The following is a 16075-nucleotide window of genomic DNA, read 5'->3' as shown; positions in this document are numbered from 1 at the left end:
AGTCCGCCCATATACTGCACCCACAGGAGAACAAACTCATTCGAAGAAGATCAGCTTGTAAGGCTGATTCCCTCCGAATGAGTTTGCTCCCCTCTGAACATCTTGACTGTGTGACCGCCTTTTTCACGATGGCGAACTCGACCCCGCAATGTGCACTGGTGAAGATGTTAACTCATCCTACAATCCGCTGGTAATTATCGTCACATTCATCCTCGGGCTTGCTGGAAATACGATTGCTTTATGGATCTTTTGTGTTCATGTGAAGTCGCAGAAACCAAGTATTGTGTATTCACTGAATCTCATGATTGTGGACACTCTGTTAATGTGCTGTCTACGTTTTCCTTTTCCAATATTTTAATTAATTTACATATAAGAATAGAGTACAGGAAAAAAATATCAAAACATTATACTAAATCGCATGTAAAGACTCTTACCCTATATTCATACAAGTTAATTAATTTGTAACATTGAAAAATAATAATTTTATTATATTAAAAAAATCTAACCCACTACCAAGACCGAAGCTGATTCATAAAGAAAAAAAGGAAAAATAATTATCAGTCATCATCTGTGCTTTAACAGCAAATCAAAGGTTTTGAAAATAATTCAGAAAAGATCCCCACAATGTTTGAAAGTCCTGAGTAGATTCAGAGATTGAACATCAAATCTTCTCTAAATTTAAACATGACATCACATCACCTAACCATAGGGCGTGAATAGGAGGGGCCGCATCTTTCCATTTAAGCAAAAACATCCTTCTGTCCATAGGGACCTAAAAGCCAAGACGTGCAAGTCAGATGACTCCAAAATAATATCCTTTCCTCCAACAGTACCAAATAAAGCAGTCAAAGGATTAGGCTTAAAGTTTACTTTAAATGTATTGAGAAAGTTTGAAATGCTTCTTTCCAAATTTTCCAAGACACGGGCAGGTCTAAAACATATAAATGAGTGAAGCTTCCCCATTATTACATTTATCACAATACGGAGATATATCCAAATAAAGACGACAACTTATCCTTAGTCAAATGGGCCCTATGGACCACTTTAAATTGTAGGAGAGAGGGCCGAGCACATAACGATGAAGTGTTAAGCAATTAAAAAATTTGATTCCAAGTTATCTGAGAAATTGAAGTCTGTAAATCTTGTTTCCCAAGATGTTTAATTTCATCTAAAGGAACCCTTTTCATTCCCAGCAGCATATTATAAATATTAGATATAGATCCATTGTAAAAAGGTTTCAAATTAAAGATTACATCTAGTAGATTCTTATCAGGACTTTTAGGAAATGTACATGCTTGAGACCGTAAAAAATCTCTTATTTGTAGGTATCGAAAAAGTGAGTTTTGGGTAAACTATATTTAGTTGACAGTTGTTCAAACGAAAAAAGGCCTCCCTCTACAAACAAGCCCTGAAAGCATTTAATACCTAATCTATCTCATTCTTTAAAAGCCACATCAATTATAGAGAGTTTAAAAAAATAATTGGAAAAAATAGGACTCGAAAAAGAAAATCTCAATAAGCCAAAATATTTTTGAGATTGTATCCAAATTCTCTTGGTGTGTTTATCTACCAGATTATCAGTTGACTTACTCAGAGACAAAGGGAGTGAGGATCCAAGAAGAGAAATAATAGAGAATTTATTAGCAGAGATAGCTTCTAAAAAATCCACATCGGGCAATCCTCATGGTTTATGTAATATAACCAGAATGTAAGATTTCTTATATTAACTGCCCAATAATAAAATCTAAAGTTTGGTAAGGCTAATCCTCCATTCTTTTTATCTTTGTGAAGATGAATTTGGTTTAATCTAGAAATGAAATGAAATAAAATATCTTTATTGTCATTGCATAGTACAATTTGCCATGCACCAATGCAGCGAAAATAAGTTTGCAACTTTCATACTCAATGCTAAAAAGCAACAAATAAAATAAATAAACAACAACTAAAGTCAAGTAACCAGCCAGTAGAAGCAGTGCCCAGCAGTACAAAAGCACAACTCAGATACCTGACAATCATAAAACCAGTATTAAAAGTAGCAATAGAACAAATTTAAGGATGATGCTTGATCGATTGGTTCAGAGCAAGTATAGCTCTGGGGGAAAAAGCTATTTTTCAGTCTGGAAGTGCGGGAATAGAAAATCTTATAATGTCTGCCAGATAGAAGAAGTTCAAACAGATGATTGCATGGTTGTGTATTGTCCTTACAGATGCTTGTAGCTTTCTTTCGGCAGCGTGAGCTGTAGGTGTCCTCCAGGGCCGGGAGTTGTGCCTCAATGATCTTCTGTGCGCTAGAGACGGCTCACTGAAGTGATTTCTTATCGGCTGCTGTACAACTGAGATACTACACAGAGATGCAGTATGTTAAGATGCTCTCTATGGTGCAGTGGTAAAAGGTCACCAGCATCTGTTCAGGTAGACCAGCTTTCTTCAGCGTCCTGAGGAAAAACAAGCATTGCTGTGCTTTCTTGACTACTGTTGTGGTGTTAGTGGGCCATGTAAGGTCTTCTGAGATGTGTATTCTCAGAACCCTGAAACTGAAACTGAACTAGAACGCTTATTCTTCCAGATATAAGAAGATATAATAGAGTCAAGGGAATCAAAAAAGGATTTAGGAATAAAAACTGGCAATGCCCGAAAAAGATATATAAATTTAGGTAATATATTCAGTTTGATAGAGTTGATTTGACCAATCAGTGAGAACAGAAGAGGCGACCAATTTGATAGTGTCCTTTTTATGGGATTCAATAGGATAAGAAAACTTTCTTTAAAGAGACACTTACAGTTTTTAGTGATTGTTACACCTAGGTAGGTAAGTTGGTTTCTTATATTTTTAAAAGGAAGGTTAGAATTTGTTGGTTTCAAATTGTTGAAAGGAAAAAATTCACTTTAATATAGGTTTAATTTATAACCTGAGAACTGGCTAAAAAAGGAAAGGAAAGAAAGCAGATGGGGTAATGAAGTCTCAACATTAGAAATAAATAGCAGCAAATCTTCAGCATACAGCGAGACTTTATGAATAGTGTCTCTGCTTAAAATACCAGTGAAATCATTAGATTCTCGAAAGGCAGTGGCTAAGGGTTCTAAGGCCAGATCAAAAAGCAAAGGGCTCAATGGACAGCCTTGCCTAGTGCCACGTTGAAGCTTAGATGGTTTGGAATTATGAGGATTAGTGATAACCCTAGCGAAAGGAGCTAAATAAAGTAATTTAATCCATTGAATGAAAATGGGTCCAAAATTGAATTTTTCTACTGTTTTAAATAAGTAATTCCATTCAACCCTGTGGAAAGCTTTCTCAGCATCTAGCGATACCCCACATTCTGATATCATATTAGAAGGAGAATAATTAACATGTAATAACTGATGAATATTAAAGTGAGAATATCAATTTTTGATAAATCCAGTTTGGTTATCAGAAATGACAGATGGTAAAATATTTACAATCCTATGGGCCAAAACTTTAGATAGGATCTTAGAATCAATGTTAACTAAAGAGATTGGTTTATAAGAAGAGCATTCAGTTGAATCCTATTTCTTCTTAAGAATAAGAGAAATGGAAGCCTCATAAAAAGATTGAGGAAGTCTGCCCAATTTAAATGAATTCAAAAAAACTGAACATAAATGAGGTTTAAGCAGTGAGGAAAAGGTCTTGCAAAATTCTCCAGAAAATCCATCTGGACCCAGAGCTTTCCTCAAACGTGATGAGAGCACAGCCTCGACAATTTCCTAAAAAAAAAATAGGTTGTTCCAACAACTTTCTGTTGTCAGCAGAAATTGCAGGAATGTTGAGTTGATCTAAAAAATTGTTCATTACAGTGTTATCCTTAGAAGATTCAGAAGTATAAAGTTTAGGGTAAATTTCTCTGGAAGTATCATTTATTACTTAATAATCAGTCGTCCTATCACCATTAGCTTTGCATATTTCTTTAATCTGTTGTTTAGCTATAATGGTTTTAATTTGATCTGCCAATAATTTACCTGTTTTATCTCCATGAATATAAAATTGACTTTTATCTTTTAGGAGTTGCGTTTCAATTGGATAAGTTAAAAGGAGATCATATTTAGTTTTAATTTCAACACATCTTTTATATAAGGCAGGTTCTAGAGCCAAGGCATACTCTTGGTCTAACTGTTTCAGCTGATTAGCTAAATCACTTCTCCCTTTATTAGCTTTTTTCTTAATACTTGCAGTATAAGAAATAATTTGTCCTCTAATATATGTCTTAAAGTCATCCCATCTGTGAGACTAGAGGTCTCCTCTAACGTATTCTCTTCAAAAAAATGTAGTTTGCCTCTCCCTAAACTTAAAAAAAAATCTTTATCAGATAACAAAGTTAGATTAAATCACCAAAATCTATTTGTTTGAAGAAGACCAGGGAGATTTAAAGATAGAAATACATGAGCGTGATCTGAAACAGCAATCTCTTTGTATACACAGGATCAAACTAATGGAATCATCTGGCTATCAATAAAAACAAAATCAATCCTGGAATATGGATGATGGTCATGAGAGAAAAATGAATATTCCTTGTCCACTGGATGGGGAAAAAAAAACACCAAGCATCAATAATACCACATTTCATTTAAAAAGATTTAATAAACAGTGCTGATTTATTTGGTATCATTAGTTTAGAGGATGAATGATCCAAAACTGGAGCTAAGCAACAATTAACGTCTCCACCCATCACCAATGAGTATAGACTTAGATCTGGCAAAAATGGAGGTTACGGCAGATGGAAGTTGGAATGCGGGCTAAATATAAGCGAACTGTGAAACTTGTGATAGCCGTGGCTGCGGTTTTTGTCATTTGCTTCTTGCCCACCAGTGTTGCTGTGGTCGCGGTTTTGGTGACTAAACTAAGAAATCCATTCGACTGCAAGTCATAGCACATAACAGTGAATATCTTTTGCAATACGTTGTTTATAACGTATCTGAACAGTGTGGTCGATCCCATTATTTACTATTTTCCAACTTAACAACTTAAAGATTGTTTGGAGAAAATTCTACTTCATCTTAATTTTAAGCTCTCGCAGATCAGCCACTTAGCAAGGAATATTCAAGGAGGAGCAGACTGTGGATCAGAAAACGAGCTCTGTAACAGCCATCCAATTGCTCCCGGTCCATGTGAACTAGATGCTCTTTATTGTTATATGATCAAAGCAAAGCTGAGAAATGCGTCCGAACGCAGAAATTGATCAATTCTGAAAATATTCGTGTGACAAAACTTGGGTCTTAACGAGCAAGTTCTCAAATACGCTGCCCTTTATGTGGAGATGAAATTGTATTTTAACTGCATAAGTACGCATATTCAGAGCGTGCTCGTTAAGAAACCCTTCCTGTCTTCAAGTCGTAGTTTCCCAATCTTTTATATGCCATGGAGGCTTCCCAGTGAGTGGACCCCAGGTTGAGAACCCCTGCTTTAAAGGAAAGGGTTTATGGATAGTTAAAATTTCTTTTTTCCCCCAGAGGACTTCAGCTTATGTGTCTTGTTTGTAGCTAGCTTCTACACGTGATAGTGTGCCATTGTCAGGTTGACTGACTGCCCACTGGAATCAGCAGTAATCTATTCATCCAAGAACAACCCTATCAGTGGACTTTCAGTCAGGAGGAAAGTGATGCAAGGGGCCGCTGTGCTGGTGCCAAGCTGCATGTACCCATATCGTGACAGTACTGGAACTAGGTACTGAATTGGAAAAGAAAAGCCTCTCCTAGTGAACTGGAACTGGAGACAGGAGGTTAACTCCGGTTCAAAATCGGGGAATTTATTTTCAGGAAATAAAATTGAAATCTGTCATGAAGAAGGATGGTCAGCATTTAGAACAGAGATGTGGAGGAATTTCTTTAACCATAGGTTGGGGAATCTGTGGAAGGGTTTGCCAGAGATGGTTATTGAGCCAAGCATAATTAAAGTGGAGTTTGATAGATTGTTGATTAGTAAGGTTATGGGGAGTAGGCAGGAGAATGGTGTTGACAGCGATAATAAAGCAACCGTGATGGAATGATGGAATAGACTCGATGGGCTGAATGGGCCAATTCTACTCCAATGGGTTATATAGCAAATTATTTGATCTTTAATTTTTTGGAAATAAAAGACTTGTGTGAGTCATTGTTTGCAGCAAAGAACTCTGACATTAGAGGGCAGTGTCAAATGAAATAAACACTGAACATACCTTTTGAAGAATGTCTTTACAACCAAGGACATATATGATACGGAGATGGTAAGTTCTTTTTTCCGTGGGATCTAATCAAAATATTTCTTGTCTTTTGTCCTAGTATTTCACACTGACCTGCATGAACCTAAACACGTATCTGCACATACATGCACAATGACACATATGCAGACATTTGCACTGTGGTAACTAGAATGTTTAAGAACTATGTGATGCATGGTTTTGTGTGTGTGTACGTGCTTACATACACGTTTGTGCCTGAAGTGCGTGCATGCATATGTATGCTAGGAATTTATTGCTATGAATAGGGCAGCAGTGCAGCAGTGAATGACTTTAATATAGACTGAACTGCCTCACTACATTACAAACGCCATGATGGAGTGTGGCCTGAGGAACTATTGCTGCCTCCCCTCCAACAACCATGATAAGTCATGTCCAGGCTGCATGAGGGAGAGTAGAAATCACTTTTAACCTTCATTCAGCAGATCGTTGTGGAAACAGAAAATCTACACTGGGAGTCTTGTTGTGTCTCTGTACTCTGTGAGTGAAGTGTATGGAACAGCAATTCTGTGTAACCAATGAAGTGGATTTGATTAATATTTTGCTAATCTCATTCGGGGCACCTGCTGGAACAATTTACTAGTTTGTGACGGGAGCTGGGATAGGATGAGCTTCCAACTGGACAATTTTTACTTAGAGAATTTGCATTTCAGCAGAATATGGAGTGAACTCTGAATCCCAAAGGAAGTTTTATAGTTTTGATAGGACCATAGAAATGGTTTAAGTACTTAATATCAAATGGAAATATGTTATGACTTATCAAATTCTGATTAACAATGCCGTTTGTATTTCATCGCATTAAATCTTATGCTTTCTAGCAGCAATGTTACTAAATTTTGAACTCTGAATTATGGTGCTCTGAATTTTGCTGTATGCAAACATGATAATCTTTGAATAAGTTTTCTTCGGACAATGGATAAATCGGCCCATCGATGTGTCTCTAGTGAGGTCGACAACCCTGCTCACAGCCCACCAGTAGTTATTATAACAATCATCCTATGACTAGTCAGAAATATAACTACTTTGTAGGTATTTTATTTTCATGTAAAACCATGGAGTACAGCACAGAAACAGGCCGTTGGGCCTCTCTAGTCCATCCCAAACCATTTAAGCTGCCTACTCTCAATGACTTCCACCGGGACCATAGCCTTCCAAATGCCTACCATCTGTGTACGGCTGCAAACTTCTGTTAACACATTGACATCGAATTCACATGCACTACTGTGCTGGAAGCTCGTTCTGCACTCTCACTATCCTCTGGGTAATCAAGATTCCCCTCATGTTCCCCTTAAACCTTTCACCTTTAACCCTTAACCCATGACTTCTAATTGCCATCCCACCGAGCCCCAGTGGAAAAAGCCTGCTTGTATTTACCCTCTCTATACAGCTGGAGATGAAATCATGGAATTCAGATACAGTATTGTTTATACATGAATTGTAGACATTGTGAATCTGGTATTTGTGGACATTGTTCATGTGCTGTCATGTCCCATTGCAGGGTGATGACTTTGTAACTGCGAAGCACTGGATATTTTGTGATGTTCATTGACCCCTCCAGATATTTATGACTTTTTTAAAAACTTGATTGACAGTGTCATCATTCTAACGAACTTAACTGTCACAGTTTTAAGATGGCGCAAGCAGTCTGTTATGTAAACAGGATGGACAGAATGATGACGGGTGGGGCTCTGTGAATTGTGGAAATGCCATTGTTCTCTACTTGCTGATTTGTTTCTACCTGCTGTCTGTAAGGAGTATGTACATTCTATGTTTGACCTCATGGGTTCCTCCTGGTGCTCGGCTTTCCTGCCACATTCCAAACATGTTTGGATTAGGAGGTTAATTGGTCAGATGGGTGTAAGAGCTGAAAGGTGCGACTCTTAATGTTGTTCTTTCACTTCAAATGAGGCGCACCCTTATCATGTGATGACGTAGGCAATTAACGTAATTTACATAGAAATTAATGTTAATTATCAGAAGAATCCTTAAACAAAAAAATATACAATATTACTCAAATATTGCAGAATATTAAATATACAACAGGTTTGCAATATGTCCACCTCTTCAGATAAGGAACATTATCCACTCCTATCCATTCCTATAGATAGTTTCTCCCCATTCTGATGTAGTTAGTCACGGATGTTTCTATTAGTAGGGGAGGATCCAATGATCCAAGTTCCAAGATCCAAGGATCCAAGGGCACAGCCACAAAATAAAGGGAGGTCTCTTTGGAACTGAGATGAGCAATTTCCACAGACAGAGTGTGGGGAATCTGTGGAATTCATTGTCTTATAGGGCGGAGGAGGCCAGATCATTGAGTGTATTTAATAAAAAGATTTATAGGTTCTTGATCGTGAAGGGGTTTAAGGGTTGTAGGGTGAAGTTTGGAGACTGGAGTTGAAGACAGAAACTGAGGCATAATTAAATAGAGGATCAGACTCGATGGTCCCAATAGCCTAATTCTGATCCAATATCTTACGATGGTTTTATGGTCCTCCACAGATGAATAGTTGCTTCCTGACAGGGTGTCAGGTGGGTGCAGGTGAGGTGGTCTGCTCCACCTACTAATTACGCAGCTCTTTGTAGCGTTTCTGAAGTATGGGCATGAACTTCTTAGTTCCATTCCAAATGCTCCTTCTCTACTTTGAACAGCTGTACGCCAGGGGTTCCCAAAGTCAGGTGGCACCTTGCATTTGTTGAGTGAGGCAGTCATGTCCCCAGCGATGGCACCATGACTGGAGGAAAGCCAAAGGCCTTCCGTGAAGTAGAATTGCTGATGGAAATGAAGGAGTGTCTGGAGGTTTGGGACTCAAAGGCAGGAGTTCATATTGTATATCTCAGCATGGGCACTGGCATGCCTGGCTGTCACGGTCCAGTCTGTTGACTCCTCATTCCAGTTACTTCCTTTTCCCCGTGGTCCATTGGGTGTCTTGATTAAGGCACCTGTTTCCCATCAGAGCCGGCAGTGTAAAAACTCCAGCTAACAGCTACTCGGTGCTCGACCGTCACCTGAGCAAGTGCAGTTGTACCCAATTCGGGTTCCCGTTCATTGTGGACTCTGTGGCTCCGGTGCCTGGGTTTGCTTCGTGGATTCGGTCGTTTTCGTGTCCAGCTGAGTTGCCGGCTATTTGACGCCACTCCGAGCCAAAGGTAGGAATTCTGCCGTTTCCATGGCCAGCTGAGATTTGCTGGCGGGTGGCCACTTCACCGAGTCGAGATTCGAATGGACTGTCGTGGTTTGGATTTCGTTGTCTCGTATCCGGCTGAGTAGGTAGTCTGTTTGCCACTACTCGAATGGCCTGTTGTTTAGTCATCTCGTATCCAGTTCAGTAGTCAGGCCGTTTGGTGCTACTCGAATGGACTGTCATTTTTTCATCTCGTATCCAGTTCAGTAGGCAGACTGTTTGCTGCTACTGGAATGGACTGTCATTATTTTTTCATCTCGTATCCAGCTCAGTAGGCAGACCGTTTGCCGCTACCCGAATGGACTGTCATTGTTTTGTCGTTCCGAGTCCTATCCACATCCAAGTCTAAGGCCAGGTTCTGTGTCCGAGCCCAAGTTCAAGTTCAGAGTCCAAGCCCATGTCCAGGTTCCGAGTCGAAGCCCAAGCCCTGGTCAAAGTCAGTCCTGGCTCTGTGTCTGAGCCCAAGTTCAGTTTTGAAGTCGAAGTCTAAGTCCTGGCTCTGAGTCCAAGTCCAGGTCCAGGTTCCGGGTCGAAGTCCAAATTCTAGTCCAGGCTCTGTGTCCGAGCCCAAGTTCAAGTTCAGGGTCTAAGTCCAGGTTCTGTGTCCAAGTCCAAGTCTCAGTCCCGGCTCCTTGACCGAGTCCAAGTCTGAGTCCAATTCCAAGTCCAGGTTCTAAGTCCAAGTCCATGTCCAGGCTTTATGTCAGAGTCCGAGTCCAAGTCCAGGCTCCATGTCCAAGCTGAAGTCCAAGTCCAGGTTCCAAGTCCAGGCTTTGTGTCTGATTCCGAGTCAAAGTCTAGGCTCCGTGTCTGAGCCGAAGTCCAAGTCCATATTTTACTAGTTTGTTATCCAACATTCATGTCCTTGTTGGCTTTTTATTCTCAATCCCTGGCCTTCTTAGTAGCTAGCAATAAATACATTTCTGTTTAATCTGTCTCTGTGCCTGTGTCCTGTACTTGGGTCCTGCCTCCGGTCACTCCAGTTGCCTCCGTGTAACACTGGCAGGATAACACGCAGGCAATATGAGGGAACCTGATAGAAGTTCAAATGATGAGGATTCGCGCCTTTGATCTTCAGCAGGCTGGTTCCTCCATTGTTTCAATAACTTCACCACAGGGCTGCTCTGATACTCCGGGAGACTGTTTGGAATCTGTCATCACACGTCTTTATCCAGGTTGAAAACAGGTTCCTGGGCATTCTGGTCGGGAGATACTGTACTGGCAGTATCCTTCCACTCACAGTGGCTGTTATGGCCCAAATCCCAAAATTGGTGGCTTTGATGAGAACGTAAGGGTACACTTGATCTCTGAGTAACTCATCTTTCTTTTAGATTAGCACCATGTTTCCTTGGTGGGAAGGGATTGAGTCAATCTGAGTGAAGGAATGGATTGAGGAATTGTTCCTAATATGGTTAATGAGCTGTCGGTGAATGAAGCTGAGTAATTGAGAGTGAGGCTTTCCACCGTTCCATGTGCGTGACAAGCTGCATGTTCCGTGTGGTTTATGGCAACTAGCAACTTAAAACTTCTGGGTTTGAATACAGATATCCTTAATTCTATAAGTCACGGGGAGAAATTAACAAGTTACGCCTTTATGTTTCTGGTGACTGTCAAGCATCCATTTACCCAAATACTAAATTAACCCAAATACTAAATTAACCCAAATATTAAATTAATCCAATATTTTAAAATTTCTCCCCACATATTGCTTGGTTTCTCCCACACTCTACCACCTACCAAGAGAGGATGTGGAGAAGATGTTTGCTATAGTTCAGGTGTCTAAGACCAGAGGATACAGCCTTATAATACAGGGATGTCCTTTTAGAATGGAAATCAGGAGGAATTTCTTTAGCCAGAGTGTGGTGACTCTGTGTAATTCGACGCCACAGGTCGCTGTGGAAGCCAGGGTATTGGGTATATTTAAGGCAGAGGTTTATAGATTCTTAATTAGTCAAGAAGGGACAGGTGGAGAAGACAGGAGGTTGGGGCTGAGATGGGAAATGTGTCAGCGACGAGAAAGCAAAGTCAATGGGCCAAATACCCTAATTGTGCACCTATATCTTATGCCCCAATGGCCTAATATTTGTAGTGATTTACAGCAGGACATTCATCTGCTGAGATGCATTTGTTTGCAAGGTGGCAGGGGTACTGAAGCACCCAGAGGAAGCCCATGTAGTCCAGGGTGAATGTGCAAACTCCAGACCCAAAGGAATCCAGGGTTATTTGTTGAACCCAGAGTTCTGATGCAGTGAGGCAGAGGTTCTGCCATTTGTGCCAATGTGTAGCAAGTGTTGAGGTGATGATCTGAGTGAATTCTGGGTGAAGTTCAGGGATCCCTATGGCCTGGTCCTGCATTCATTTCTGGTGTACTGTTTCGAGTGTATCGATAACCGCACAGCCAAAGTAGATCCAAACTTCTGCCTGTTGGATGACTTGGAAGAGCCTGTGTTGCTGCTTATCCCTCTCCGTCACACTCTCCCTCCACTCAGCTCGTATAGTAACATTCTCAGCATCCACACTGCTGGAGATATATTCAGCAACAGTCAATCCCCAGGTCCTGCTTTTCCCATGTGTGACTTGAGTGATGCTTGATTCCAGACCTACTTGAGAAGAGGTTCAAAAGCTAGAGTCCCCATGATCAGGTGTACTCAACACTTACGATCCCCATTTCCAGAATCCTTTACAAATCCTGGTCACTCTTGAAAGCCCTTTCCTTCTCCTGATCCATTCATCACTCTCTGCCAACTCAGAACTAAATATTTCAATTTGCTCCCTCTACTGAACCTGCATTTGCAAGACTCTCTTCAATAAGAATGACTTCTGGAATGACTCGTCAAGTCTGCTGACAAGGACAGTGTGAGAGTGCTTGTGCATATTACTCTGTCCTGAACATCAGCTCCTGGACACTTTCTCGTATTTCCAATGGGAACACGACCCACCACTGAGTATCAGGCTTTAATCTCCCTTAGGAATCCCTGACGTATTTCCCCAGAAGACTCTATTTACCCTCCAGCGTCAGTTTCATAACTTACAGTTTCTACCACCTCCCCGCAGGCTAATGGTTCACAGATACCTGTGATACCTATGAAGCCCTCTGCTGCTTTGATTGTTTCCTCTTTCCTGACCCATAATGTCTCTCTATCATGGTCCTGTCCGTGACGTTAGCATTCCGGTTCACGGTCCATTCCATGGACTCAGGACTCCGGGTATTCCAGCTGTCCTTTGTTTTGGTTGGGTTAATTATAAGCACCTGATTCCCATCTTGGGGATTGGAATATAACTGGCCTTGGGGTTGAGTGTAAGCTGCTGGTTTGTCTTGTCAAGATTCCCTGGGAGCAACCTGCCGGTGGAAGGCTGGAACGGCCACTTGCCATCTTTAGGCTGTGTTGATGAAGCATCGCCTCATGGAGCCTTGCTGTCAGTAGTTGGAGCTGTCTTTGTGTATGGATTTGGCCATTTCCCGGGCCAGCTGAGTGGCCGTCAGCCACTCCGAGCTAGGTAGGGATCCGGCTGTTTCCGTAGCCAGCCGAGGTTGCTGACCGTAACTGCAACTCGGAGCAACCCCGATGCGGAGATGGAACTGTCTGTCATTCTTCAGTGTTTGTCTCTTCTTGTCCTCGCCTCTGTGGGGTAAGTCAGGCTGATTTGCCATTGCCCTGCGGGGGTAATCTGTTTTGTTTTGTTCTCACCTCCGTGGGGTAAGTCAGGCCGTTCTGCTGTTGCCCTCCAGGTGGGGGGTGGCTCTGTCTTGTCTTGTCCTTACCTCCGTGGGGAAGTCATGCCATTCTCCCATTGCCCTGCAGGGGGACCTGTCTTGTCTTTGCCTCTGTTGGGTAAGTCCGGCTGTTCTGCTGTTACTTGACGGATGGACCTGTCCCACCTTGGTGTGGAGATAAAGATGAGTCTTGGCTTTTCGAAGGATAAGTCCTTGCGCTCTGTTGATGTTCAGTTCCCAGTCTGTCTGAGCTCCAGCCTCCAAGTCATCAGCCTCTGCATTCCAAGACCCCAGCTCCCAGCCTGCAGCCTCAAGACTCAAGACCCCAGCCTCAAGCCTGAAGACCCCAGTCACGTCCTGTCCTGTAACTATGTCATGTCCTTGCCTAGTTCTGGGGTCCGAGCCTGAGACAAGACCCAGGTTCTGGGTCCTTGTCCAGTCTCTGGCTCTGAGTCCAAGCCCAGGCTCCTAGTTCATGGTTCTTTGTCTGGGTTCCCTGTTTCTTGTCCATGTCTGAGCCCAGGTCCTGCATCCCAGTCCTGTTCCTAGTACTTCAGTGTCTGTGTCTTGCATTTGAGCCTGCACCAACGCCCCAATCTGTGACACTCTCAGCATCCCCATTGCACACCAGGATAGATCTTGTTCCACTCAGATATTGTGAAACCATTCTGTTCAGTAGCCATGTCACTCAAGCTGAATCACTTCCCCAAACCAGAGGAAGTAGATGCACTTCTATATTACAAATGCTTAAAATAAAAATTTGTTTAAATACAGCACCTTCACTGGTACCAGATGATGTTCAGGGAGTCGTCTCCATCTCAAAAGATAATCAAGAACTGTTGAAATCCAAAAAAAATGAAAGACCTACATACTGAAGCATAAACTGGCAACGAAAGCTAAATATATTTCATTGTTTGCTGCTTAATTTAAACGCTGATGCTTCTAGTTTTCCTGGAATTGATGATTTGATCGCACAATTTATTGGTGCTCTGACTATTTCACTCCGCCCATATACTCCACCCACAGGGGAACAAACTCATTCGAAGATCAACTTTACAGATTGTTCGACTCTGATCGAGTTTGCTCTCCCTGGACACAACTTGACTTTTTCGCACAATGGCGAACTCGACCCCGCAATGTGTTCCTGCTGAAGATGTTAACTCATCCTACAACCCGCCCATAATTATCATCACATTCATCCTCGGGCTTGCTGGAAATACGATTGCTTTGTGGATCTTTTGTGTTCATGTGAAGTCGCGGAAACCAAGTATTATATATTCACTGAATCTCATGATTGCAGACACTCTGTTACTATGCTGTCTACCTTTTCGAGCTGTTTATTTTATCCGAGGGAAGGACTGGAGTTTTGGTGATGGACTGTGTTGACTGAACACATTCATGATTTCCCTGAACCGAACTGGCGGCGTCTTTTTCCTCATGGTTATAGCGATCGATCGTTACTTTAAGGTGGTCCATCCACTCCACAAGGTAAACAAGATCTCTACAAGGTGTGCGGTGAAGATAGCAGGCAGTCTGTGGATTGTAGCGGTGGCTATTTGCTTGCACTTGCTGACAGACAAACATCACTTCGAACAACACAACGTGACAAACTGTGAGCCTTTCAGCATAACGAAGGATCTGAGTCTCAGAGCAGCTTGGACTGGCTTTATTTTTATGTTCTTTAAGTTTCTTTTGCCAGTTTCAGTTATCCTATTCTCTACGTCCTCCATCATCTGGAGGTTACGGCAGATGGAAGCTGAAATGCGGGCTAAATATAAGCGAATTGTGAAACTTGTGATAGCCGTGGCTGCAGTTTTTGTCATTTTTTTCTTGCCCAGCAGTGTTGCTGCGGTCGCGGTTTTGGTGACTAAACTGAGAAGGTCAATTGACTGCAAGTCGTATCACATAGCAGCGAATATCTTTTACAATACGTTGTTTATAACGTATCTGAACAGTGTGGTCGATCCCATTATTTACTATTTTTCTACTTCGCAGTTTAGAGATGGTTTGGAGAAAGCTCTGCTTCCTCTTAGTTTAAGCTGTCGCAGATCAGCCACTGAACAAGGAACATCTATAGAGGAGCAGACTGTGGATCAGCAAACGAGCTCTGCATCAGCCATCCCATGTTCCCGGTCCGCGTGAACTAGATGCTCTTTTTTGTTATGTGATCAAAGTAAAGCTGATAAATGCGACCGGACGCAAAAATTGATCAATTCTGAAAATGTTGGTGCGAGATAAGTTGATTTTAAGTAACAAGTTCTGAAATACACTTTCTTTTATATGTAGAGAAGTTACTGCATGTTTCTACATAAACAACCTCTGAAATAAACTTACTTTATGAAGAAACCCTGTCTTTAAAGCATAAGTTCCCTATTTTATTTTGGCAGGAGGGCACGCGGATTCCGGATGACGTGCTGCTCTGAGGGAACTACGCTCCTTTTACCGGGAACTGTGGAGGGTACGGGGCCTGGCCTCATCCAGGCTGGGTGCTTCTGGATGCTGGGGGGTTCTGGTCCCGATTCAATTAGGGTGGGTGTCGGGAGGGCGCGGGGACGTGAGGAGGATCTGCTGGCGGGCTTTGTCCTGGGTCTGGCCAAGATGGCCATTCACAGGCATGGCGGAGGAAAGTGGAGGGCGGGCGCTGCGCGGGCTGACTGCCTGCCCCTTTTCTGAGGATACGTTCGTGCCCGACTGTACCTGGAGAGGGAGCACACGGTTGCGACGGGCCCATTGTGGGGACATCCGTGAGCTGTCGCCCTCCTCCCCCCCCCCCCCACGAGGTATTGATTGTCTTATAGACGGTACTAACCATTTTTTAATTTGAGTATACTTACTGTCTTGTAAATGTTGACTGTCTGTACCTTGTGCATATGTGATGTAAATAAACCTTCATAGTTTTGTTAAGAAAACAGTAAGGGTTCTGTGAATCCCAGGTTGGGAACCCCTGC

General features: G+C 42.0%; 1 pseudogene; it reads left to right on the top strand.

Moving 5' to 3' along the window:
* Positions 1-14187: 14187 nt before the first annotated feature.
* LOC140190825 (hydroxycarboxylic acid receptor 2-like) lies at positions 14188-15505 on the top strand (annotated as a pseudogene).
* Positions 15506-16075: the final 570 nt, after the last annotated feature.

Source organism: Mobula birostris, chromosome 31 (genome assembly GCF_030028105.1).
Source record: "Mobula birostris isolate sMobBir1 chromosome 31, sMobBir1.hap1, whole genome shotgun sequence".
Classification (NCBI taxonomy): domain Eukaryota; kingdom Metazoa; phylum Chordata; class Chondrichthyes; order Myliobatiformes; family Myliobatidae; genus Mobula; species Mobula birostris.
Note: the sequence above shows the minus strand (reverse complement) of the source record. Positions and strands in the feature narration are given on the sequence as shown.